The 27,144-nt window shown below is 36.3% G+C and overlaps 1 protein-coding gene and 1 long non-coding RNA gene across 42 annotated transcripts in view; one reads left to right on the top strand and one right to left on the bottom strand.

The window, feature by feature from the left end:
* The window catches only part of MBNL1 (muscleblind like splicing regulator 1), a 205,944-nt gene extending 179,037 nt beyond the window's left edge, over positions 1–26,907 (bottom strand). For 21 of the 41 annotated variants that reach the window (XR_001823291.2, XR_005199130.1, XR_005199132.1 and 18 more), the window contains exon 1: positions 4,045–4,207. The gene's annotated coding sequence lies outside the window, so the exon portion shown is untranslated. Of the gene's footprint in view, positions 1–3,352; positions 4,676–26,521 lie in introns of those variants that run through there. The other 20 variants (XM_037736435.1, XM_017522873.2, XM_037736437.1 and 17 more) reach the window with 13 other exon arrangements.
* Positions 3,501–12,179, top strand: LOC108300196. Its single transcript, XR_001823293.2, has 2 exons — positions 3,501–3,699; positions 4,064–12,179. It is a non-coding gene; the product is annotated as an uncharacterized LOC108300196 (long non-coding RNA).
* Positions 26,908–27,144: the final 237 nt, after the last annotated feature.

Genomic DNA, 27,144 nt, shown 5'->3' with positions numbered 1-27,144 from the left:
CAATATACAAAATTAATGGGGATCATTCTTCCCCTCACCCTCCACACACGCACTGACACTAATGGAAGCTATGCCTCATATAGTGGAAGACAGATTCAAGATGGCACCAAGCCGAGAGGCAACTCTTCTTCAGGCTCCATATACAATCTAGTTCTCTCCCCAGAAAGAATCCACAACATCCATCTTACATTTTTTGGCATCCTTCAAGAAAATAATAGTAAGCATACTTTATATGGCTAGAAAAGAACCACATTTTTTCAACTTAACACTCACTGTGAATGGCAAAATGTACTTCAGTTATGAAAATATCTGAAAGGAATGTTTCCAGGACCTATGCCATTGTGCTTTGTTTACCAGTCAGATGCTTTCTCAAGAATGTGTTCAAATTATAAAGACAGTGTCTCCATGTATAGAAATTCTTCAAAGCCCATAATGTTACAGTAGAAACATATTTTTACTTTTCCTAATATTCAAAACAATGCCCTCTTATCTGCAGGTAAAAATCTTTCATTCTTATGAATTCAGCCATTGCTCAGGACCCTGGATTTGTGGGTTTTTTTTTTTTTTTTTTTTTTTTTTTTTTTTTTTTAATTTTCTAAAGAAAGTCCTAGCAAAAGAAAACACATATTAAGCATTTGAAGATAATTGCTATTTACTAAAAACTCTATTTTTAAATAATTTTAGTGACTGTTTATGTTTGGTAACTTCAGGACAATGATAAGTACAGTGTCTCTAAAATGTTCCTAAGTAACAATCATATTCTATTTTGGCCTTTGAGAGGTGTTAAGACTCATTCTCTAATTATAAGTTTTTCTCTATTATTACTATCTCACCATGAAATCTCTAAACTAAATAGCAGCTTTGAGGAAGTAAAAATAGATGTTAGGTGGTATGTTTTCTCAAATTTTGTTACAATGGATAAGAAAGACAAAGTATTTCTACGTATAATAAGTCAGTTTTACTGTGTTTTGACCAGCAAACTCTTTAAGCTTTCTCCCAGAATATTGTTTTCCTACTTTATCCTAGAACAACGCTGTCCAAAATAAATACGATGTTAGCCACATTTGTTATATTAAGTTTTCTAGGCTCCACAGTGAGAAAAAAAAAAAAAAAAAGAAAACAGGTGAAGTTAATCCAGTAAGATCTTCTATTAGAACCAATATATCAAAAAATTATCATTAAAACATATCATCAATATAAAAACATTAATCAGATGTTTTACATTCTTTCCCTCATATAAAGTTTTGAAAACCCAGTAGTATTTTACACTACTCGATCTGGACTATACACATTTCAAATGCTCAACAGTCGCATGTGGCTACTGTACTGGACAGTACATTCTATATTTCCAAAAATATGAAGATTTTTGCTTTAAAAGACCATACACTTTAAATATCTTCTTATGTCACGTTCTCTGTCATCCATATTGTTGGGCTTTTATTTTGAGCCAATCACTTCGTGAACCTATTTCACTTCTATCCTCCACTCCCTTGACTCTCGTATCTACCACCTACCCTAATGCCTTTGCTTATGGAATTTTAACAACCCAATCACCTATTCTTTTCAACTTCTTCTAAGCAAGACCTGAGATGTTCTCTAATCTGTACATCTATCACCAGGCAGAAAACCAGAAGGTGCAGCAAAACTATTTATTCTCTGTTTCCATAAATAGGTCTATCAAAAGCCTAATGTATGACAAATGTCAGGGCTTTTTTTTTTTTTTTTGCTTATAATGAAGATAGGGCATTTTATATAATAAAGTAACACACTCTTCCTCAATAAGAAATATAGCTTTACTCTTGTTTTTCCCCCAGGAGAAATTTTGGGATAGTCTGTTCTTGTTCTGGAACAAAACCCAGTGTTTCATTTCATAGGAATTCTGTGCCTAAAGGAAGAACAGAATGTTGGAATCAAAATTTAAGGAACTCAAATTGGAGTCTAACTTTGCCTCAAATGTGGAACTGTAAACATAAGAAATAATATCTCAACCCATATAACACTTCAGTTTCTCTTTGGCATGACTACACAGAGTACTACACTTGATGTGTATCTACACACAAATTTGTTCACAGTCACATGAGGAAAAAAATTAAACTAGGCATATGTGAGGTTTTTCTGAGTCTTACTAATAATGAAATCTGATTATTATGTCTTAAGTGACACTATAATTATAGATGAAAAGGTTTTCTGTTGCTGACCCAACCTGTTCTTTAAAACACAAAGGCACCTTTTGTAATCTTCAGCAAGGAAACCCCCTACTAAACAAAGAAAACTTAAAAAAAGCCTACATTTTTAAAGACCTAACAATATAGTAAAAATAATAATAAAGTAACTCCCATGCAAATACACAAAACAGATGAAAATTGGAACATTTGGAAACTAAAAAAGTTTTGAGCTGCAGTTGTCACCAACTTTAAGAAAGAAAGATATAAGTGACAGTGATGTGCATTCTCAGGCTACAAAATAATTTATTCAGTGCCTCTATCTATAACTACATCTAAGACATTCTAAGTATTGAACTGCACATTCTTGGGATGAATTTTACAGCCGTTGAACTTTCATTTTCTGTCTTGGTGATAGTGTTTTATCTCAACAGCAAGGAGAAACACCAACACACTTAGGAACCCACACAGAGATAACTATGGAGTGGCTCTCTTATGCTGGTATAGAATAGTTATGTACTAAACATCCTCTTTATATAAACAGTGTTCAAACCCAGGAGGGAGGGACACATTGTCCACTGGTGTAGTATTTCAAAGCACGTTGCAGAGGGCCCGAAAGTCTAAAAGCATTAATTATGATTTCTCTCCTAGCGTATTAAGAAATTCCTCAGAGTATATGGCAGAGTTTGCCATCCATCTGCTATGGCTTATGCCTGTGCTGGTGGGCACACAAGGTAAAGTCAGCGGCAACAACCTTTCTGGCAGCTTCTTACTCAGTTTTCATCCTGGGGAGGCATACTCCACAGAAACACACCCCAGAATCCCAACAGCCGCATACTCTCCCTCCCGGCCCCAGAGAGCCTTAAAAACACTATATTAGTCTGGCAGCAGCACCCTTGCAATTGTAAAGTACTGCGCGAGGGGAAGGCATAAGGCATAAGCGTCACCATATACCTGCTCGTGTTACAGGCTCTGGAATCAAAGTATTCTCACATGACACATTACTACCAATAACAGATTCCGGCTCCATTTGAAAAAAAAAAAAAAAAAGTAGGGGGGGCTACATATTTGTCCTGCTTTTGTCTAAAAAGCAGAACCCAAGTACTAATTACTTTTCATTCTTTTCAACCTTTCATGAAAGCAATTCAATCAATCAACTGCGGCTCCACCCAAGAAGCTTCTATACTTACTTTTCTTACAGTTTTTGAGTGACGCACTACAAAACGATGGAAAAAAAAGAAGAAGAAGAGGAGGAGACAGCCCTCTCCTACAGGGCGTCTTCCGCCCTGTAAACTTGGCAAAAGGCAAACTGGCCTGAAATACAGCACTCTCCATATAAGGCAGCCCAGCTAAACATGTCATGCGTAATTTATGGGTGGCAGGCAGAGAATTAACCTTTGCGTGCACATATTTGGCCCAGATGAAAACCGGGCGGGATGGCAGCCCCGGGGCCAGGGATGCGGGAGCCGCCGGGAGAACCCGCGCGCCGCTCGCCTCGCAGGGACTCGCACCTTCCCCCGACAAAGGTCATTAAGTTGTGAGTACACTTGCACGCACCTGTTTCTCTTCTCGCCCCCCTGTTTCTCCCTCGGTCCCGCTGGGCTGCCAAGCCGCGCGCCGGCTGCGCAGTGACAGCGTCCGCAGAGCCCGCGGCGGGGAAGGGCGCAGGAGCTGCTGCAGCTCAGCCTCCCGCCTTCCCTGGGGCAGGAGGTGCTGAGGGACCCGAAACCAACCGCCGCGCGCGGCCCGCCCCGGCCCGGGAGAGCCGCGGCCGGCAAGCACCTCCTCGCACTTCCTCCTTCAGCCACGGGCAGCCCCGCCGGAGTCCGAACAATGAAGCGCGGAGGAGCGGCGCGGGGAAACTGTGAAAATGGAAACTTACCTCTCACATTTTTTTTCAGAGGCGGCCCGACTGTCGACCGAGTGCCCAAGGCATTGTGGGAGTCATGATTCCAAGATGCCCGCGACGGAAAATAGAACTTGTCAGCTCCTTGTCACGGGAGCATTGTGGGCGCCACAACTCATTCAGCTGCAGTGAAAAGACTGTTGCATGTCGCTGTGCAGCCTCTTATCGCCGAGGTCTGGCTTCCGCTGCTGCTGCGCGGCCCCTCCCCCGCCCGCCCAGCCCCACCAGGAAGCCCAGGGCGGACTCGTCGAGCTCCTGAATGCACGCGGCGGCGAGGAAAACGCTCTGCAACTTTCCGTTGGCGCCCTCCCGCGCTTCCCCAGGCCCCAGAGTCTCCTCTCAACCCGGCAGAGTCCGCAAGGACGGGTCATGGGCGCTCGCCCCGCGGCGCCAAGAGCAGGAGGAAGCTGGCGCCCGCGTGGGCGCCGTGGATCCCCTCGGCTTCGGTTGGTATCTTCCATCTTTTGCGTTCGACATTGTAACCTCGCGGCGGGCGTACAGAGGGGACGCCCTCCCGCTACTTCTGCTCCTACCGACTAGCCGCGCACGTCGGTGGGTTCGTTTTGAATGAGGCCCTTGCACCGGGCTTTGCGAGGAAGCCGGAAAGGTTAGACTGAAGGTTAGAAACCTGTTAGACTAGAATCCTGGGATCTGTTGGGACTGCCGCCTTAAAATGCACCAGTTTCTGAACCTGGAAGGCGAACAGGCGGGAAAAACATCTGCAAGACTGCCACTGTGTATTTTTCTCAAGTAACAGGCTGTCCACAGTTTTGGAATTCCTTAGTGAAACTGTCTCACAAGCACAAACACTCACATCCAGCTTTCCTTCTAGTTTGTAAATAATATTTGGACTTTACAATATATTCTCAACTATGCACTATGTGATTTATAGAAAGCAAAGCTTCCTCTTTGAAAATAATGTATTATTTTTAATATATTATAAATATATATTTTAATATATTATAACTATATATTTTTAATATATTATAAATATATTTATATTTTATATAATATATATGTTTGTATTTATAACATATTAAGTACTGGGATATTTCACGGCAAGTAAGCCATATTGTCGCCAGAGCAAATAAACCACAGCCCCATATCATAATTCACTGGGTGTTATAAGGTGTAACTTGGCTTCACTTTGAATGGAAAGAATCCTGAACATCTGTGGTGTGATAAAGTTTTGGAGATTGGGGGCAGGATTTCCTTCGTAAGGAATTCCGATAACTTGTTCAAGGATGATTTTGGTGAAAAACGTTTGTCCCACATTTGGGACAAAAATGCTGGATATGGTACAACGTTCGTCCTGCAGGCTAGGTTGTGTTGAAGAGAGTGAGGCCAGCTCGGGGTGAAGGAAAAACATCAGAAAGGTGCTAAAGTGCAGAAATATCTTCCAGAAGCACTAATAGCTGACTTGAGTTCTTGCCCTTTAGCTAGATCTACAAAGCACTGAGTTAAAATTGTACACTGATTACTTCCAGAACAAATTAATTAATTAAATGGTGCCCCTTCCCAGCGTTAATCGTTTAAAAGAACTCAAGTACCCACACAGTGTAAGCAAAAAGGACACTGACACTTTCTCAGAGAACAGGGATCGGAACTTTCTGTCTGCCCATTAGTAACTACCCCAAGCTATGAAGACTTCCGTTCCTCTTATTAAACATTCAGCAACTACATTTAGTGCCTACCATGCCAGTGATGCAAGAATGGGTAAGACAGTCTCTATACTCAAGGATAACACATCTACTAGGTGAGAGACAAACCAATTAATTTTGCCTAAGGGATAAGTACTGTGATGTCGGAGGCAATCCCGTGAGGGCTCTGAGGATGGCGAACAAAGAGTTCCTGGAGGATTTACATTTAACTGGTGCTTTGAAAGGTGGGTACAAGTTAGCAAGATCAAAAGATCAAAAGGGAGTAGAGTCTGGGTGGAGAAGAGAAAAGACCAGGGCAGGCTGGGTGGCGTGGCTCACACCTGTAATCCGAGCACTTTAGGAGGCTGAGAAGGAGGGAGGATCACTTGAGGTCAGGAGTTTATGAGACAGCCTGGGTAACATTGAAAGGCCCTGTCTCAAAAGAAACGAGAAGAGCAGGGCATATACAAGGCATATACAGCCTTCTCAGCCTTTCTGTGAGAAGTGAGGGGAGGGTAGTAGAGGAGAGTGGCAGGAGATGACGCTAAAAGTAGGTCTGTGTTAATCTGAGTTTCAACTTTACTGTCAAAGCTAATGAACTGGAAAAGTTTAGGCAGCAAGGGCCAGAGATGGAGTCTGGACTTGTACTGCAGAAAGTTCCTGTGGTGGCAGCTTGGAGGGTGAATGAGAGTGTGGGCTGGAGGGGTGAATGGGTGTGGACAGACTGGAAAAATGACTCATGCAGGGAATGAGGAAGGGAGGAGCCTTGGGAGACTCCCAAATCCCTGGCTTAACCTACTGAATTGCTTGCTACTTGCCTTCTAATTTCTTCATTTTGCCTGCCATTCTCTGTGATATTAAAGGCCTAACTTCTTAGCAGAGCAACCTTTGCACCTGCTAGCAGGTTGGTGCCTATAGCTGGCTTCCATGCCCCTCTGCTCAGAATGCCTGCAAACCACTAAGGACTAATCCTGGTGGTAGAAATTTGTTCTCAACATAAACCCGTGTAGAATTCCAAGTTAGAAATGTGTTCTTTTTTCATGTGGGTTAGAAAATTTGCTGTTTGGGGCAACATGGTGAAACACAGGACTTTTGAACCTGTTTATGGTGCAAGAGCGAAAACTATGTTTCTACTTCAACACTGGAGGAGCGGGGAGCTTCTGGGAGCAAAAGAGAAATCGAAACTGAGACATGTTTTTTGCTCCATGACAGAATACAAAGAAATACAAGGATGATCCTTTAATGTTAGAAACAGTAGAATAACCATCCTGGTAAATGACAAAGAAGAGGAAAAATGTTAGTTTACATTAGATAGAAAAAGGATGGCTAAGAAAACTCATAAAACAATGGTCAATTTATAATTCAAAATGAGTCCAAATAAATTGTGATATAAAACTACATTACCACTGATTTGGCCTAATTTACCATTGATAACATTAGAACATGAATGATGGCATTTAAAATTTTAAAGCACTGTAACAAACACCAGATCATATGTTGAAACTATTAAAATCATGTTGTCAGCTTTCAACTGCCAGCAGCATCCTACCCACATTTCAAACTATGGAAATTACTAAAAAATCATTATAGTAATAAAAAGTTAATAGTTCCTCATTTAGAATACCATTGCTATTCCCTCAGTGCCAGGAGAACATTATGGTTTCTCCTGCTTCTGTGAAGTGTCATTATAGTCCACAGGTTCATAGTGAGTATATCCATGAATATAAAAAGAAGGTCATTCGTGGGTGGAGAGGGAAATTATAGAAAACAATTTCAGGTAAAATAAAACTAAATTTCAAATAAAGAAAAGAGTGCTCACTTCCGTTCCTGAAACACTTTAGTCCATTTAAGTTTTAGTTATACCAATGAATCTCAATAGAAATACAGTTAAGGGACATAGATAATATCAGCTCCCTGTTTACCAATAATAAAGATAAAGATAATGGCAGCATTTATCTTTTTCATTCCAATGGGAATATTTAAGGCACCTATATAAGTGTGTGAGTGCATGTGTGAATTGTGACTTACTTCTTCTGCATACCACATTCATAGCTCAATGAGCTCTCACTGCCCCTCCAGTATAACTTGTCTTTCCTCACACACGCACACACACACACACACACAAATCACCTAAATAAAAATATCTCAAGGGGTATACTCTTTTAAATACTATTTTTATTATACCAGGATAAAAATAATTGATTGAAAGATAGTGTCAAATCCAGAACCTAGTCTCATGTACTCTGCTTCCTAATCAATGTTTAAATATAGATGATCAAGAGAAGAGAACTCTTAAAAGGGAATCAAAAGTTGCAAACATTCTTGTATGGAGAATCAAGTTTAAGTAGATGCATTAGATGTATCACATTAAACTTCACAACAGAGTTGAGGAGAGAGCTGAGACCTTTTGTAGAATTCAAACTTGTTTCTATATTTGAATAAATATACTTGATAGGATTATGTGAATTTAGTTTAATTTCAAAGACCTTTATATATTTCACACACAACACAAGTTCTTTATGCTCATGATTTAAAAATAAAAATATTCTAATAGATATTATATATATTTGATACATAATACAATATGTTGTATGTATAACATGTGTAGCACATGAATGTGAAAACATATAATGTCAACATTTGCTACTAAGTGTTTATAAAATTCAAAACAGTTAAATATTAACTTTATTATGCGTTTCTCAATTAAGCTATTTTACCTAAAAGTTGAGTTTACGTGTTCAATATCATTATTTTAAAATCTGGCAATAGAGAGACAATAAGCAAATACATTTTGAAATTACAAGTTCAGAATAATAGAATTTTAGCATTGAATGGAATGTTAGAGAGCATCTGGCCTTGTTCCCTTGTTAAACCAGAGAAGTGCATTATATAAGGAACTTGGCACCATGGCAGAACAGAACTGACATTAGTGTCTTCTCACTCTCTCAGGCCATTCATTTTCATTGTCATTTTTTTTTTTTTCTTAAAGACAATGAGGACAACAAGAAGCTCTAAAATGGCCCTAACAGTTCCCCAAGTTTAATGTGAGGAGGTGCTACATTAGATTTCCAAGAATATGTTCTTCCTTCCTCAGTTTCTTCCTTCTTTCCTTTTTTTCCTTCTTTTATTCTTTCCGTTGTTTAATCCTTCCTTTCTTCTTTCCATTCAGAAAGCACTTTTCATACAATGACTGTATTCATTTCGTGAACATTTATTGAGCATCAGCCATGGCTAACTCCTATTCTAGGTACTGTGGTTACAGAATTGAACAGCACAGATAAATCATTTCCCTCAAAGGGGTTGCATTCTACTAAGGGGAGACAAGCAACAAAAAATAAGTCAAGGAAAAAAAAAGATAAACATATGAGGTAATCTCAGATGGAGGTAAGTGCCATGAAATAAAATAAAGCAGGTTGGGGGATTTGGAGGGGAGGATATGTAAAACACAACAGAGGACTGAGATGGTCATATGCCAGCAAGGTTCTTGGTGAAGTGAGGAATAGCTGGGGAAAGAGCATTCAAAGCAATGAGGACTGCATGGCAAGAGCCCTCAGGCCTGACTTCACGGTAGGGCTAGAGAGCCAATGGTGAATAAAAACTACTTAACCTCAAGGAGCTTACAGTCAAGAAAGAGGAAACAAAATGAATCTTCATCAAATTAATCACACTCAAAATGCAAAACTACAACTATGATACTTTTCGTCACTGGGAACCATTGAAGTGTTTGATTATGTTAGAGGCAGGGGTGGGAGTGGGGTGATGGAACATTATCTAAATTTGGTTTTCACAAAGATAACTAAATGTTTGTAAAGTAACTCTTGACTGCTGTGTGGAGGCTGATAGTCTAATCTCAGAACAGAATGCATGAAGTGCACCACTGCTAAGAATGAGAGCAAACCAAGAGTAGGCTCTGTCTAGGAGAGCAATGGGCAGCAAATGGCTGGGGGCCCAGCAGCAGAAAGTGATTTGGTTGAAGACTCTCAGCAGTGGGGTACAACAAATGTTAGAATTGCATCTCAGAGTTGAAGAGAAGCCATAAGACTCATGATCCTCAAGATACATACCTTGAGGGAAGTGAGATGTGGTATGCCTGTGTATGTGTGACTTATTTCGAGTCAACACAATATAGAAAATTCAAAATTATTGAAGATAGAATATTTTTATAACAATCACCAGTGTTTCCAGTTCCCAGAGATAGTCACTGTTTGTATTATGGTTTATTTCCTTCTAGGCTTTTCCAATGCATTTTTTTAAAGCATAGTTAATACTGTACTATATATGCAATTTCTTTTCTAAATGTAACCTTTTAAGACAGTCTTATAAAACAAAGGACATCCCCATACCATTTATATATAATCTTCATTTTTCATGAGGTAATGGAAGCTGGAGAGTTGGCCCTTGACCAAAGCCTTGTGGCCAGCAAGAGGTCAAGCCTCCTGCCCCACGGTGTTTCACAGCCAGTACACCAAGCTCCCGAATTCATCTGTCTAACATATAATATATTTATAAATGCTCTACCTGGGATGTACACACACCTTCTACTATGGTCTGTCATTAAAGAAAAGGAAATATGCAATCATGGTCTTTCAATAAATTAAACAGATATAAAAATAAATATAAAATATAGCCAGAAGGTCAAAATTGACATGTTACCTATTTATGCTTATAATATATGATTACATGTAATATTGTAAAACACCTTCTACCATTTCATAAAATTTTATGTTGTCATTTAGCCCAGAATTCCCTTGCAACCTTTTAAAAATAGTATCTAATAGGCCTTTTAATATAAATGTTGTAGTGTAACTGTTTTATGTACTGTAACCCAAACATTTCTGCATAGTAACCCTGTTTCATATGAAAACAAATATGAAAAAAATATGGCCTTTTGTCTTATTTATTCCTAAAGGTAAACCAATCTTTGACAATGCCAATAACAGGGCTGATGTTCCTAAATATCTGCTGTATCTATCTACCTACTCATTGTATTTTTGACGTTTCCTTTTTTGGTTTCTATGATATTCCACATCTCTCTCTTTTCATTCCATTGTGCGAGTTCTCTCTGTGGATCTTTTGTTAGCTCCTCTTATTCCTTCTTGCCCGAGTTTCCTGAAATTACCTTCAAATCATGTCTCAAAAGATGTTCTAAAGAGATCTTTTAATAAGAACAACATTTGTCCCATTAATAAATGGTGGGAGTTTCATATATCTGTTTTTCTCTTTCCTCTGTGCTTTGTCCAACAGAGTGCGAACTGGGCAGTACAGTCATAAATTAATTTTAATAACTTAGGCATCAGTGCCCTGGCTATTGCTTCTTAATACATTTAATACATATTCATTGACTACTGACTATGTGCCAAGGGTTGTGCTTGGCACCGGGGATAAAGAAATTATTAAGTCTTTTGCAAGGTGTTCATAGTCTAGTGGTTGGAGACAGACATAGCGGAAAAAACACAGTTGGAAAAGAGTGTAGCAAATGAAACCATTCAGTTAAATTCAACAAACCCTGCGTGTTTACCATGTGCCAAGCAGATGGCAAGGAGGATAGGACTGGGCAAGGCCTTGCTCCTCATGGACTCCCAAGCAGCTGGCAAATGGTAAAATTACCCGACACTTGTTAAGAGCTTCATGGCAGAAAGAAAGTCAGAAAACAAAGTCATGAAAGGCTATCAGACAGATAAAAAAAATTTGATCGGAAAAACACTTTTTAACAAGTATTGTCTGAATAACATGAGGAAAAAGTTTGTTTTTCAGATTTTTCTTGCTGTCATTATGGAAAGCTTACTAGTATCAGGTTTATTTCCTAGAGTTTGAGGCCTCTCTGGCTTGGCCCAGTGAATCCCAAACTGGCCTTGCAACTCTCTCCTTGCCTCTCCTAGACTTTCAGTAACAAATCTTCAACAGGTGATAGGAGGTTATCTGATTAAAGTCATTCACACTAAGGCGAGAATGAGGCTTAATCCTTCAAGAGCGTTTGCTTTAACAAAGGATAGCTTGTTAACCCTAATGAACTGCTCATTGGAAGAACTCTGCAGAAGGATCCCTCCTTCGCACCTTCCCAGAATTGCCAACCCCGTCTTGCCTTTTCATTTGTCTTCCTTGAAGCAAAGGAGGAATGGAAGTGTTAGGGATTCTAAGATCACACATTATCTCCTTGAACTATCACAAGAGGTATGTAAGGTAATTATGACCCCATGCTCATAATGAGGAGACTGAAACTGTGGCTATGGTTCTTAACTCCGACTACAATTTGGATAGGTGGGCTGCAACCCAGACAAATTAAATCAAAATTTCTGGGAGCAGCATCCAAGCATTTGTAGCTTTTTAAAAAGCCCCTTAGATGATTCCAAAGCACAGCCAAGGTTGCCGGTTTCTTGCCTAAACTCTGCAAGAAGCTAGAGTTGAGGAAATGGAAATTAGTCAGAATAGGCAGCAATCCATTGACCTATTCCATTTTTTTCCTTTGGCAAATAAAGTTTATTTGGCTCAACAGAAACGGAATTATCTGCAGGAAACTCGGTCTCAAATAGAATTAGATTTGGGTAGGCTGGTGCCCATATGCATCTAGAAATGAGGGAGTTAGGACTAGTTGAGGGTAGCTAAACTGGTGGTGCAAGGTGGTACATTTTGTCATGCACATGGTTGGAAGTGCTGCTTCTTAGGCAATCAAAATATGTTTCACTTTACAACAGGTAAGCATTAGTGGTCCACAGGGTTAAAAACAGACAAGGCAAACAGTTAAGATCACTCAAAGGGGAATTCTACATATTCTAAAATGCTTAGGTTGAAGTTTGTTTAAAATGTTATGCCCTGTCTCTTGCTAAGAAATTTGATCATATCACGAGGTCAGTAGTTGGAGACCAGCCTGGCCAACATGGTGCAACCCCGTCTCTACTAAAAAATACAAAAATGAGCTGGGTGTGGCGACATGCGCCTGTAGTTCCAGTTACTCAGGAGGCCAAGGCAGGAGAATCACTTGAACCTAGGAGGCGGAGGTTGCAGTGAGCCAAGATTGAGCCACTGCACTCCAGCCTGGTGACAGAGCAAGACTCCATCTCAAAAAAAAAAAAAAAAAAATTGTGATCATAAGCACCTCCTTGAGAGTGACATCAGAGCCTCTGAGAGATAAAGTATATCCTTGACCACTTCCTTTTGAAGATATCTTCACCCATTACATACTCATACATAAAATTATGTATATTCAACAAAAAACTATTCTTTACATTTTAATATATTTTATAAATTGGTTCAATAAATTTGCATAGTTAAATTATAAAAACAAACAAATTAACAGAACATATCGCATTTGAAACTCATTTGAAGATAATGTTGGACGTGTTAGTTTATGGCCTTTGTGAATGTGCCGTCAGTCCAAATGACCCTCCTGGCCCTACCTGGATGGATCTGAATGCCCATGTTTCTGCAATGGGCTTAGCAATGAGTAACTGCTGACAGGGCCTGATTCCATCTATCCTTCCCAGTAATTAATGTGTTTTTAGACAATGTGGAGCATTCTTTTCCATTTTTAGACTTTTCTGGCCATAGGTCACCCGCTCACCAGTTACTGCTGCATTTTCATTCTAAACCTGATTGCTATCAACTTTCCTATCCAGTCTCCAAATAGTCACTGAGCACCTGGCATAATTCCAGTCTTTCCTAGAGTCTGCGGCTACTTCGTAAGCAAAGCTAGACCTGAACCCTCTTGAAATATACAGTCTAGCTAGGACAATGAATATGAAATGGTAAGTAATTATGATCAATTAAGTAAGTAATGTAAATGTGCAAAATTTAGTGAATGAGGAAAATGAGAATGTGTACCTGGTGAATCTAAACTCAACAGATAAACAATTATAATTATTTTAATGCTTTCTCCCTTTTTTATGGAATTCAAACGTCTCACATTATGGTTGAAACTCTTCAAAGTACTCGTACTACATGTGTACATTATCTGGATTCCTCTTTATTTGTAAGGACAGAATCCTATTACTAATTGCATGAAATAGTGACTATTTGTGTTAACTGGCAAAGTGTCCATCACATAGCCCCTAAGGGCAAGGTCGGAGGAAATCTGTGACTGATCATTAATACTAAGCCCTTGATGTGTTCTTTGGTGTTACTGTCGTTCACTTCCTGGGCTTAATCTTTTAAGGGTATGATATCTACAAACAAAGCTAACCAGCTTATCTTTGATACTTTCAAGAAGTATAGCATGCCAGCTTTTAAATTAATATTTGAAAATAAAATAAAAACTTGATTGCATTATCTTTTGTTTTGTCAAAAATCAAAGGCTCTGTTAAAATCTTTTTTGGTAGATGTAAAATGATTTTTTCTGTTTCTGGATATAAGGTAATCTATGCTTATTTTAAGTGATGTATCAAGTGTCTTTAATAGAGGTTTATTTATTGATTCTATTCAAGTTACTACTATAAAGATGTTTATGCATAGTTATTCTAGACTAGCAAAAGAGCAGTAATCTGTAACTCCCACCCACATACTTACACCCATGCACAGTTTGTCTTCCTTCTACAGCTTCAAGACTCCCACACTCCTGAAAAAGCACTTTCCTACTTGTCATTTAGTCTTTAAAATTAAGTAAAAAAAAAAGTTAATTGTATAAAAGAAGCTGGTTACCTTGAGCCTCTCTTTTATATGGAGTTGCACTTCTCTAAAAATAGCCTAAATTATAGGCTTAGCCAGGACAGTTTTTCCCCTTGGGGGACCTTTGAAGTTTGTTTACTCTTACAAAGCTCTGGAAGGCTCATCTGAAAGAAGCTGTAACTAATTTGCCAAGGTCCCTAAATACCAAGAAGTCCACGTGGGCACTAGAAGGTGTCAACTTTGCTTACTCTTGAATTTGTGGGAAAGGGAATGTTTGGCACTAATATCAGATTCATAGAAGCCAGCCAAAATTAATTGTTAGGAAGAAGGTATGCTTAAATGATATGTAGCATAACTTTGGGCATTTTCCTTACAAAGCCAGTGAAGTAAATCTATTTTGTTTATTACTAGATTACTGGGTGACTAAAAGGAAAATACTGTCTACTTTGGGGTTATTGGCAATTGGGGTTAATTGTCACCAATTGTGACACGGGGTAGTTTCCACTGGCAATCATTACTGCTGTTTTGCAACCTTGGTCTTCTGCTGCAACCTTGCCCTGCTGCCTTTGTTGTTGGCTGCTTTTAGCAACAGGGTATACCCACCTCCCCCACCAACCAGCTTGGTGCAATAGACTGTGTATGACCCATGCACTTTTTAGAAGAATCAGAGCAGGAAAAGAGTAAGTGTCATTTCACAGGCTGCATGTCTGCCCATGGCCTTGGCTATTAGACATAAAGACAGGCTTTAGAATCTGTTTTTAGGCATAAAATTTTGGACAATTTTTTCCAAGTCTCAGGTTCCTGCAAACTTAAAATGTCTACCTTGTGAAATTATGATAATGAATGACTTCATGAGAATTATCCTAACATTGGTCAGGCCTTTCATAAATTAGAGCTATTTTTTAAAATTTAAAATAGATAGTAATTACAAATTTTTTAAATACAGGATATTTTTTAAATAGTAAGCTCTTGTTAAGCTTTAAGTCTCTTCAAAACATGAGGATTCAAATCAAATTATAAATTTAAAAAATTACAGTTATTTTCTAAAATATGGTATAGCTATACAGAGATACCTTTACAGTTTTTATATCAGGGAGGATGCAATCAAAAGGGAACCCAAGATGTTTCCTGAAATGATTAACAGGAACTTTAGAAATATCACCATTGATTGGTCAGTGCACAGGTTTCTCTGATCGAACTTTTCTCACCCACTTTACAAGCAAAAACATGAGAAAGACAAGTCAAATGAAGCCAAGCAAACGGTATGTACCACTTTAACGGAGCGTATATAATGCACAGTTTCATGAAAACCACTTCCTTTAGCACTATATTTCAAAATTATTATTATTTTTTACCCAGTCAGAGCTGTCGCCACAGGAAGAAAAATTTAGTTGTCTTCTTTCTTAAGTAACACAAGTCAAGAGATTATTCCAGGCATTACTTCATTTTTTTAAGCTCTTACTCCTACTTCCCTGAAAAATGTATCTCCTGACTTCATCAGAACAAATGCACTCAGAATTTTAAGAGGAGAAAATAATGATTATGTGTTGCTAAGTACTATTTTAGTAACAAATGCTTGGACCACTAAAACGATGACATCAACCACAGAAAGAATAACATTTACACTTTTGAAAGAGGTTTTTTTCCAAACATTATGGGTCACCAATGAGAGCAGCAAAGCCAAATAAAGGCACAAGGAGAAGCCTCCTGGCTCTGGAGAAGGCATACCTAGCATCCTCTTCTGAAGGGTGGTCATCAGCCCCAATTTAACTAAATAATCAGGCCCAACATCCATCTGCTCTTTCTGTATTCCCTTCCTGAATCCAGTTCATGTCAACAAATGTGTAGTAGTATTGTAGAAAATCTAATGCTTTCATACTTTTCATAGATTTGCTTCTTGGTTAATCTGCCCAGGTCAGGAAGTTGCTTATATTTCAGGATTGCTCTCTAACACTTATTACAAATATTCATGCATTTGTTCTTTCAAACACACACACACTTAAAAACCACACACTACCTCATACTCTGCAATAATCCTATAATATGGTGGTCATAATACCTACATATATAGATAAGATAGAATGAATTGCTTAAATAGCACATAAGTCATCTATATTTCTCCACACCCTGTAACACCAGTAGCACAGTGTTTTTCTTTTGGAGGTTGTCAGGAGCACTCAAAAGTAAGCTTCTGGATCCTACAACAACACGTCTGCCTGCCTTGGTGACATAATTATCATCCTTCTAATACACACTCAGTCCAAGGCCAGGTACTAATGTTTTTTGTTTGTTTGTTTGTTTGTTTTTATGGGTGGCTTTTAACTCAAGCCAGAAATAGAAGAATCTATACTTGTTATTAATTTCTTAAGTATGAGGGAAGACCACTTTTTCTCATCATCCCTAATTAATAAATATTGAGTCTGTTTACTTAATTTTTAAAAAGTCTTTTCAATAAGCTATTCTATATTCTTTCTCCAAATCTCAGCCCTTAACCTCCAACCCCTTAAAGGAAGTAGTGTCCAATTGCAGAGATTTAAAACATAATAATATGGTTCATTTAGATCTCTTAGGGTAATAAAAATAAATCACAGGGAATTTATAATTACTATAGAAAATGGCAGAGTAATATATGTCTACTTTTAAGAGGAGCAGGTTGATGTCGCCGGGGGCCCAATAGCTATTGTTACTGGGATTTGGGAAGAATAAACAAGGGAACATCTGTGGTCTCTGGAGGCTAAAATATAACTTTCTATAGTCTTTTCTGCTTCATGTCCATGCAGAAACTAAGTTTCATGATGAGACCATTATCAGAAATCAGTGTACACATTTTCAAATGGCCATGATTAGAGTCAATTATTCCATGGCAATTTTGCTGAAAACATTAAGTTCACAAATTTAAATAATATTTGAGCCTCTTTCACTTTTATCAAGGTTAACTTGGCTTATCTGAAATTTACCTAAATGTAATAATTTATCTCCTATGAAACTTTTACCTATGTAGTAATTCCTATTTCTCTTCAAACAACAGTTTTTCCATGGGGCCTGTGTTAGCAGAGATAATGGTTCATTCATTGCATTCCCATCTCCAATTCACACATGCGCATGTCCTTGTGAATATTTGTTCATATGTACAACTCCATTCCTTGGCCTACAGTCTATTTGACTTGGCTCTTTCTCAACTCCAGCTCCTGAGCTTCATTTCCCACCATCCTTTGAGACCCAGGCTCTTTTCTACTTCTCAAATATATCAAGCTCTTTTCTACTTACATTTCCTTTGCATCTTCCTGAACTACTCTTCCCAGAGTCCTCTGCATGGTGCTCTCAGTCCTCTCATTGTTCAGGTCTTAGCTTAAATATTGCCTTTTCACACAGGCCGTCTCGGTAGACTGTTTATGTAAAGATGATTTCCCCCCTCCTTCTTTCTATCCTCATACCCTGCTGGATTTTCTTCTGGTCACTATCACTATCCAAAAGTCCCTTTAAAATTTGGTTTCTTTACTAGTTTACTCAATTCTTTCCCCAGTAGTCTAAAGGCTCCTTGAGGGTAGAAACTTGATCTTATCCATCACTATTTCTCCAGCATCTGAAATAGTGCCCAAAGTATAGTGCTTGACATATGATTTCATGAATAAACTCACTTTCAAATGAAAACAGAGCTTCTCATAGAGTTAAAATCCTCTCATCACATATCCCACTTCCTGAGAAGAACCATAAAGTCAGAGCCACCAAAAATCTTCTATGGTAGCACTAAAGGAGATAGTGCTTAATATTAAAAAGGCTCAGGATTTAAAAAGGCTCAATATTAAATTAAGGCTCAATATTAAATTAATTGTAATATTAGAATATTTTTATTTCTTTGAAACTTTCTGAACTCTTCTGAAAATTTATTATCTCAACTTTTCTCCACCTAATGAAATAATTTCAATAGTTCAGCTTTAAAGCTACCACCTCCAGGGAGCCTTGCAACCATCACTGCACCTGGAGGTACAGTTTTAAACCATTTTGATTATTCACGTGACATCTGTTTTTTATGCCATGGCTTAATATCTATTTCTTTTAATATTTACTCCACCAAATTGTAAGATTTCTGGCTCAGGACTGCATCATAATAATCCATAAATTCTTAACTGTATCTAAACCACAGATTTATCTACTTGGTTTTTCAAAAAATAAGTGGTAGAGGCCATATACAAACATGATGCAAATCCAGTTTAGAGACAGACATACCAGGATCAATTTTGTGACCTTTATTAAGCTACCTACCTCTCTGAATGTCCATATTTTTCCTTAAATCCGTTAGGTAGAAGTAATAGTACTTATTGCATAGGACTGATGAGGGCATTATATTCGTTAATCATGTGAATCACCTGACATATGATGATACAAAAAAATGTTTAACATGAAATAGCAGAGCTGATATTATTACTAACATTACAATTATCATCATTATCATTAGTTTTATTATCATTTAGGGCCTTATAATCTCAAAAACTTAGTTATATGCTAATACGTATAACTAAGCCTGATATTTTGGATGTATAAGAAAAAGAATTTTTCTAGAATAGTTTTATAATCCACTTCAAGATAAAAATTAGAACAAGGAAGTAATTACAAGACAATATTGAAAATACCCATAGATGTGAGGCCAGCATAGGCAGATGGCTAATCAGGAAATGATTCTCGATGGAGATTTCTCTTCCATCTGGTTGAGGAAAGCAATGAACCGTAACTGTCAAGGAAGAGTGGGTATATGCTTTTCTTGGGGGTGAGAGCAAGGCAGAATAAAGGCAGAGGCAATGGGGCAAGAAGCGCAGAGGTCTTGCACCTCAGGATTCTAAAAAGTTAGCAGCAGTCACTGTGAACTTGTCTTTTTTTTTTTTTTTTTTTTTTTTTTTTTTTTTAGCTCAGTGGAAAACAGCCAGCACAGAAAAAAAAAGAGAACTTCTTTGTCTGTTTGTTGTCTCCAAGGACCACTTTTTGGTTTCAGTTCGTTAGACTCAATACAGACGAAAGAAACTACACCTGACATTTGCATGGCAGTTTAGAGTACTACTGTAAACACGGCCCCTTCAAGACAGTATTGGGAGATAGTTATTTCTATTATGCTTATTTTTAATATAAGGCTCAGAAATGTTGAGGCCTTTCACTTAATTATTGTTTATTTATTGAGCACCTACTATGCTCCAAATATTTTACTAGAAAATGTAAAGGTAGCATCGACAACAAAGGCCAAGTCTCTGCCCTCATGGAACTTACATTCTAGTGAGAGGAACGGATAATGAATAATTGGATAAAGAAATAAAAATTAACATGTTATGTAACATTTTATGTGCTAACAATAAAATTAAAATGGGATAAACTGACAGAGTGACTGGGTTGGGAATACTACAATTAAATATGTAGTGGATCATGGGAAACATCTATTAGGAGAAATGTTTGAGAAGAGACCTGAATAAAGAAGAGATTGTGTCACAATAAGCTATGTGGCCATGCCAGGAAAAGAGAAGGGCATGTGGAAAGTCCCTGAGTCAGGAATGAGCTCAGAATACTCTGGGGGAAAATGAAGAGTAGAGCCAGAATATCATGAATGAAGAGATGTGAGATAGGATATGACAGAAAATATAAAGACATAAAAACAATAGTTAAGAATCTGGATTTTATTCTAACTAAAATGAGAAGCAATTGAAGAAATTTTGAGAAGGAAGTCACATGATTTGATGTATATTTTAAATGGTCATCTTGATAGGGATGCCAGAATAGAAAAAGAGCATTTCTTAATAGGCTATCACAAAAACAGAGCCATCCAGAACAGAGATGACAGTGTCTTACACTTTGCTCACAATGAGAAACAGGTGATTCTGGTCAGCATTGGAATATCTTTTGGGAACAGAACAGGCAGGCATGCTGATAGGTGGAGTGTAGGTGAGGAAAAGAAAGAATGAAATTAAGGATACTTTTGGCCTGGATAATGGGGGTAAGATAGTGCTATTTAGTAAGTAAAGGAGATTGGTTATGGAGCAGAGAGAGGAGTAGTAAATGAGGGTTTTATTTGGGGCATGTTGAATTTGAGATGCCTCTTAACATCTGAGTGTTTAGCTGTAATAATCATTTTGGGGTATGAGCCTATAAATTGGTAGAAAGCTGATGAAGTATGAATTTGCTTTTTATCTAGGGTTATAAGGGTAGATGTCTGGAAAGACAGGAGATACAACATGCAAGATGCACAGTTGGTAAGTGATTGAATGGAACTTGAAAATGAATCTTTTGACACTAACCACAAATTTCTCTTCCTATTACAAATCTTAGGACTTATTTTCAGTTATGAATGCTGGAGTAGAATATGGGGAAGTATTGGGGGCAGGAATAGTCTAGGATCACATATAAAAGAATGAAATTTTTTTTAGTGCTTATAGACTGCACACATTTATGATTGCTCTTTATTTTCTTTACATAATTTTTTTTCCATAAATGTAATGATACATGCACATTTAACTTAAAAAACTCTGGAATAATAAACCCATAATGTAAGTGAATTACCAGTGTGACTATAGATATCTACTTTCTTTTCTGAAATTGTCACTTTTTGGAATGCAAAGGAGGATAATTTGACTTCAGACTAAATGTAGATTGAAGACATTTGAAATACAAAGATAAAAGTTCAACCCAAAACTCAGGCGGGTATTTTTGAACTGTATCAATAACATTTGAGTTAGGATGTATCAGGTTTATTTAGCAGAAATGTCTAAGGCAAGCAGAACTTCATCTCTACAGTTTAAAAAAAAGATTTAAAGCAAATTAATTGACTGAGAAAATTAAATCAATAAAAATGTAAAAGGAAAAAACCTAAAATTGGGAACAATGAATTTAATTGTATGTAAAAGGAATATTGTGATCACCCTGAATGGAAAGCCAGATGGAGAGAGGGAGGAACAAACTGAGAGAGAGGAGGAAGGAAGGAAGGGAGGGGAGGAAGGAAGGGAGGAAGGAAGGAAGGAAGAGAGGGAGGAAGGAAAAGAGGGAAAGAGGGAGGGAGAGACGGAAGGAGGGAGGGAGGAGGGAAGGAAGGGAGGAAGGGAGGGAGGGAGGGAGGGAGGAAGGAAGGAAGGAAGGAAGGAAGGAAGGAAGGAAGGAAGGAAGGAAGGAAGGAAATTAGTTTGGTTCTAGAAGGGAAGGGCTCCATTGGTCAAATGTGAACAATTTAAGCACCAAAGTAGTTAAGTCATAGAAAAAAGAAATTCCTGTATCCATACCAGTAACAAATAGATACAAAAATTAATAATTAAATAGATTTTGAAGGTAAGAGTTTGTTTGCTTATAGCAAAATGGGAAAGACTAATGTAAATGTGGAGCGAATGCTGAAGTTGTAAAGCCATCATACTGCAATCATTAGAGTAAAAGTTGCATTTGACAAGAATATCAGTGAATGATAAATCCGAGGGGAAATTTTTGATGAGGAGCCAACATTATGCAGTAGAGAAATCAGACAACACCTTGACTAGGCAACAAAAATGAGCATTAATAATGTGGGACAGAAGAGCCTTATATGCCCTTAGATATGATAGTATGAGAGGAAAAAAATCACCTATGAGGAATTCCAGTAGAAAGTGCATAACCATAATCTAATCATGGGGAAATATCAGAAAAATAAACAATGAGGAGTACTTTATTAATATGAAAAAAAGAGTGTTGAATACAATATATTCATTGAAATCTTCATTTTCATAAAAGACAAAGAAATGATATGGAAATGTTCCAAACAAAAGGACACTAGGGAGACATGGCATTCAAGAGATCTATTGTACAACATGGTGACTATAATTAATAGCAATGTATTATATTCTTAAATATTGCTAAGAGATTAGATTTTAAATGTTTTCCCAACAAAAAAAAATTTGAGTAATGCATATGTTAATTAGCTCAATTTATCCATTATACATTTAGCCACCATGTATAAATATATTAAAACATGCTTTACACAAGAAAAATATACAATTTTAACATATCACTTAAAAACAATACATTTTAAAAAGGCAAAAGACAACTATGTGGGATAATTGACTCCAGACTGGGTCATTGACTGGAGGGAAAATATTTTAAAAGTTATGATTTGATAAACAGCAAAATTGGAACGTGGACAAATATTAGATAAAAGTAGTGTAGCTATGTAAATTTATGAAGTAGACAATTGGATGTAACTGTTATGTAAGAGATTATCTCCATTCTGGAAGATTACACACTGAAGCGCCTTGTTATATGTGACTTACTCTTAAATTGTTCAGATAAAATATATAAACATAGAAAAATGTAAAGAAACAAACAAGAGCAAGTTATAAGGCAAAAGGGATAAAATATTCAAGCAAATCTAGATAAGGATATAAGGATGTTCATTATACTATTTTTATTTTTACAACTTTTTTGAGCTTCCAATTATTTCTAAATAAGATGTTTTAAAGTAGGTGAAGTGTAACAAGAGTTTCTGGTGAGCATTTAAGAAAACTTACTGCCATCAGATATATTATTGTATTTTATTCAGAAGTCCATCTAATTGCATAGAAAATGTTTTTGTTGCTCCTCTAATTCAGATCTACCCAACCATATAGAATGAGAATAAAAGCAATCTACTTAAAATTTTTCTTTTGTGCAAAGAGAAAATAAATTGAATTAAGGTATACTTTTAAAAATTCTACTTTTTTTTCAAAATCATAACTGTAATGATTTTTCTCAAAATCATATTGCAATTTATTTTTTCCCAAGGTGAGAAAAAGTTTGAGAATGTAATAACCACTACGTATTTAAAAAAAAAAAAAAGGTTTACAATGAAATATCTGTAAATTAGAGATGATGAGGTATGAAATTTTATACTCATGGAGCAACACCAATATACTAACTTCATTCTTCATCTGCTTTCCAAGGTTCCAAAATTAATTAATGATTCCAATGACATCTTTATTTAAGTTTGGATTTTAAAATGCAATCTGGTATTTTCCTCAATGATATTAAAAGTAAAAAAATTAAATAAAATGTTAAAACCTATTTTTAGAACATGTATATAAAGATAAAAAATAAAACTGGAAAGAATTTTAAAAACATGAAATCTAAGTGCCTATTTTTAGTTAATATGAAATAATAAAAAATCAATGATATCAGGCAAATAATAGAACTATACTATTCTCAAATAACAAGGTACATTTTAAAGATTAAAAATTAATGAACAGTATTTTTATTTTCTACAATGCAGATGTGTAAATTAGATTCCATTTCATTTATTATTTAAATATAAATATTCAGAAATATAAAATGGCTTATTTTCTTTATATCTGCACAAATTACATATTCTATGTAGCTGCACAAATTATTTCCTGTGTGAAAATGATACATATTCTATCATACAGAGTTCATATACTGCCATAGAATTATTATAATAAATGTGAATATGCAAAGGTAGCACTCATTTGGAATTTACAGTAATTAAAAATAAATAGAAAGTCAACAAGTACAAGAGGGCACAAATTTGCTTTTAAATGGTTGAAAGACCCACAATATCTAGAGTATGAAGATTTTTGTTTTTCAGTTCAAAACATGTCATCTCTCTTAGTTTGCACCCAAACTGTAATCTTTCTTTTATTCTTGCAAATGGGAAAATGACCAAAAGAAGAGGAGACAAAACAACTAAACAAAAACTAAATGTTTCAATGTTCTTTTGGAAGTTTAGTAATTTATGTCAAAAACAAATAGCATTGATATTCCTAAATGAAATTATTCTTTGAAAAATAATATATGTTTATTTGTTGGAGCAGGATAGAGCCCTCTATAAGCAGATCATTCTTTTCTATTTCTATAGATGAGCAACTTCAGGAAGGTCATCTTGTGAAGGAAGAGGAGAACATCCATTTAACTGTGAGGTTAGCAGGATCAACCCTGGAACCAATAGGCTAACAGATCCCCAAGACGATCACCCACTTCACAAAATCAAACTATGTCTTATTAAGACAGAGGCCAAATTTCACCACACTGTATACAGCAGTCAGCCAGTCTCAGCTTTTATTAGATTCAATGAAAACTTCTTATATAATTATGTCACATAAACATAACCTACTAAAACATAATAGAATATATATGTACAGTTCAGAAGTCAAAATTGTGTTTTCCAGTAATAAGTTATATATCATATTTATTTATGATGAATAAACAATAATATTAAATATTACATAATTATTTGTTAATATTTATTTACTATTAATAAATATTATCATGGAAACTCAGATGAGCACTCACTTTTTTCTCCTGTAAAAATAATTTTCTCAAAGAGAGAACAACTTATAAACTTATTTTCCATAATCTAGAACCAGGATATTCATTCAGACCTTATTAATTCTTGACAACAATATAACAACAACAACAAATCTGTCTTGCCAGAAAGATAGAATCTTCTCTGCTGCTTTAGTCTTCATTTGCTGTTCTGAATTACAGTTATGACCAACTTATATTGCAATTTCCTTGGGCTATGTTTCTACATATATCACTTAATAGCTCAGGATATCAAAATGTCTCATAGTTAAAATTTTGGTCACTTGAACTTCTGTTGGAAGTAGTTGTGTTTATTTTTAAATTTTCTTTATTTCTAGAGACAGAGTCTGGCTCTGTCACTTAGGCTGGAGTGCAGTGGTGCAATCACAGCTCACTGTAACCTTGATCTTCGGTCTTAAGCCATCCTCCTGCCTCGGCCTCCAAAGTAGCTGAGACTACAGGCTTGAGCCACCAGAACTGGCAAGCAGTTGTGTTTCATTAGTGTGTGGTAAAGATGACGCACACTTGTAATGAATTTCTCACAACTGTCAATTTTAAAATTTTCATTAAGTATGTCAAACTTGAGTTAACAGTTTACACCTGAGTTTCTAACACTAGCAATCTGCTTTCCTTCTTTCTGTAAACAGAAGACAGCAACTATTGGCATAGTGCATGAAAATAAGTTTTTAAAAAACCCAACTAGGTACTAGGTAACGTACTAGAGCCAGTATAACACTAACATTTACCAAAATTTATTGAAAATTAAATCTATTAATTGATGGGGTAATATGGACTTTCTTTTTTGGAAGTCACGAGATTAGTCTAATTTTTTTCAAACCAAATTAATAAAGCATTCAAATACATCTTGGGATATTTATACTTACCAAATCTCACACGGTAAATATGTGATGTATGAAACTTTCTCAAAATGGTTCAGTTATGAAAATGCTCAGAGGCAAACTCTTCAAACTTCCATATGTATAACCAGAATAGTTCACTTAAACTGATTTTTCTTTTCAAAGCTGTGTTAAACACTCCTTAATGTTTTTACCAAAGTATAAAGAAACCAATAGCTTTTAAAAGGAAGATTTAAAAATTGCTATATTATGAACAAAATTGTATCAAATACAGTTAATATGTGTAGGCATTATTCTAGACTAGTTCAAATGAGAATAAAAATTTCTAGGATCTACATTATTTTAGAATTTCACTAATAAGATTAGTTTCAGTGTAGTTTGGTTTCCAATTATCAATCCAGATATCTTATTTTGTTTTTATTTTTACTATATTTTAAGCATTATAAATACAAATTAATCTTATTTAGAAAACAATAAATTTTAAAAATTAGATTTGCATAGTTCATTTAAATTTTTAAATCAGGCTGTCTACATTACAAATTAATTTTTCTAAACAAATATCATAAAATTATGATATAACAATAATACTGAAATGTCATATTTCAAATGATATATTTTCACAATGGGTAAAAACAAATGTAAGTTTTTTTTTTCTGGAAAGTACTCAGCTAACTATGCAATTGAACAAAAGGATATCAGTGAGAGAATATTAGAAATAATCTAGAGCTGGGAAGAAGACAAGTTGTCAAATTTGTTAATAATCCAAAAGCTTCTTCAGCACTAAATTGTGTGCAAAATCACACATACACGAAAAAGATAATATTTTATTTTGCAGGTAAAATAATTTTGAGCTCAATGAAAACTTAAAAATTTTCCAAGTTTTTAAAAGCTTGTATGTGAAGTTGAAACTTTGTAAATTTATTAGACCTCTTATTTAAAATGCCGGTTACTTACTTAAAAGAAGAATAAATTTATCTAATCTACGCTGTAATCTGGCCAACATTTAAATTGTTACTATATAAATAGCAATCCAAATAATAAAATGAAAAAATAGCAAATAATTGTTCTTACCTCTATGTCTTAGTTATAGTTGCTTATTACGCTGCTTCAGTGGTTGAGACAAACTACCAGCACTTCAAAGAGCTCTGTTCTCTGCTCAACTCTCTTCTCTAGTTACATTATTTTTTTTTCCTCTGCAAAAGGATAGTCCACCAAAAGAGGAAGTTATGAAATAACAGTCATTATGCTTTATCCATTTTATGGGGCATGGAAAATTATTCATAAAGCTTACACTTGAAATCACAGCAACAGGCTATAATTGTTGCCTGTACACATATATAATTAAAATTCACGCGTTTATATGTGTAAGCAAATTTTAGAAAAGCTAAGATATTGAAACCTATACTTGGCCTGGCCTGGCAGCTTATGCCTGTAATCCCAGCACTTTGGGAGGTCGAGGCAGGCAGATCGCCTGAGGTCAGGAGTTCGAGAATAGTATGGCCAACATGGTCAAACTCCGTCTCTACTAAAAATACAAAAATTAGCCAAGCATAGTGGCTGGTTCCTGAATCCCACCTACTCAGGAGACTGAGGCAGAAGAATCGCTTCAACCCAAGAGGTGCAGTTGGCAGTGAGCTGAGATCACGGCCACTGCATTACAGGCTAGGAAACACAGTGAGACTCTGTCTCAAACA

Source organism: Cebus imitator, unplaced genomic scaffold (assembly GCF_001604975.1).
Source record: "Cebus imitator isolate Cc_AM_T3 unplaced genomic scaffold, Cebus_imitator-1.0 Scaffold25, whole genome shotgun sequence".
Classification (NCBI taxonomy): Eukaryota; Metazoa; Chordata; class Mammalia; order Primates; family Cebidae; genus Cebus; species Cebus imitator.
The sequence above is the reverse complement of the archived record's forward strand: the minus strand, read 5'-3'. Positions and strand labels throughout refer to the sequence as shown.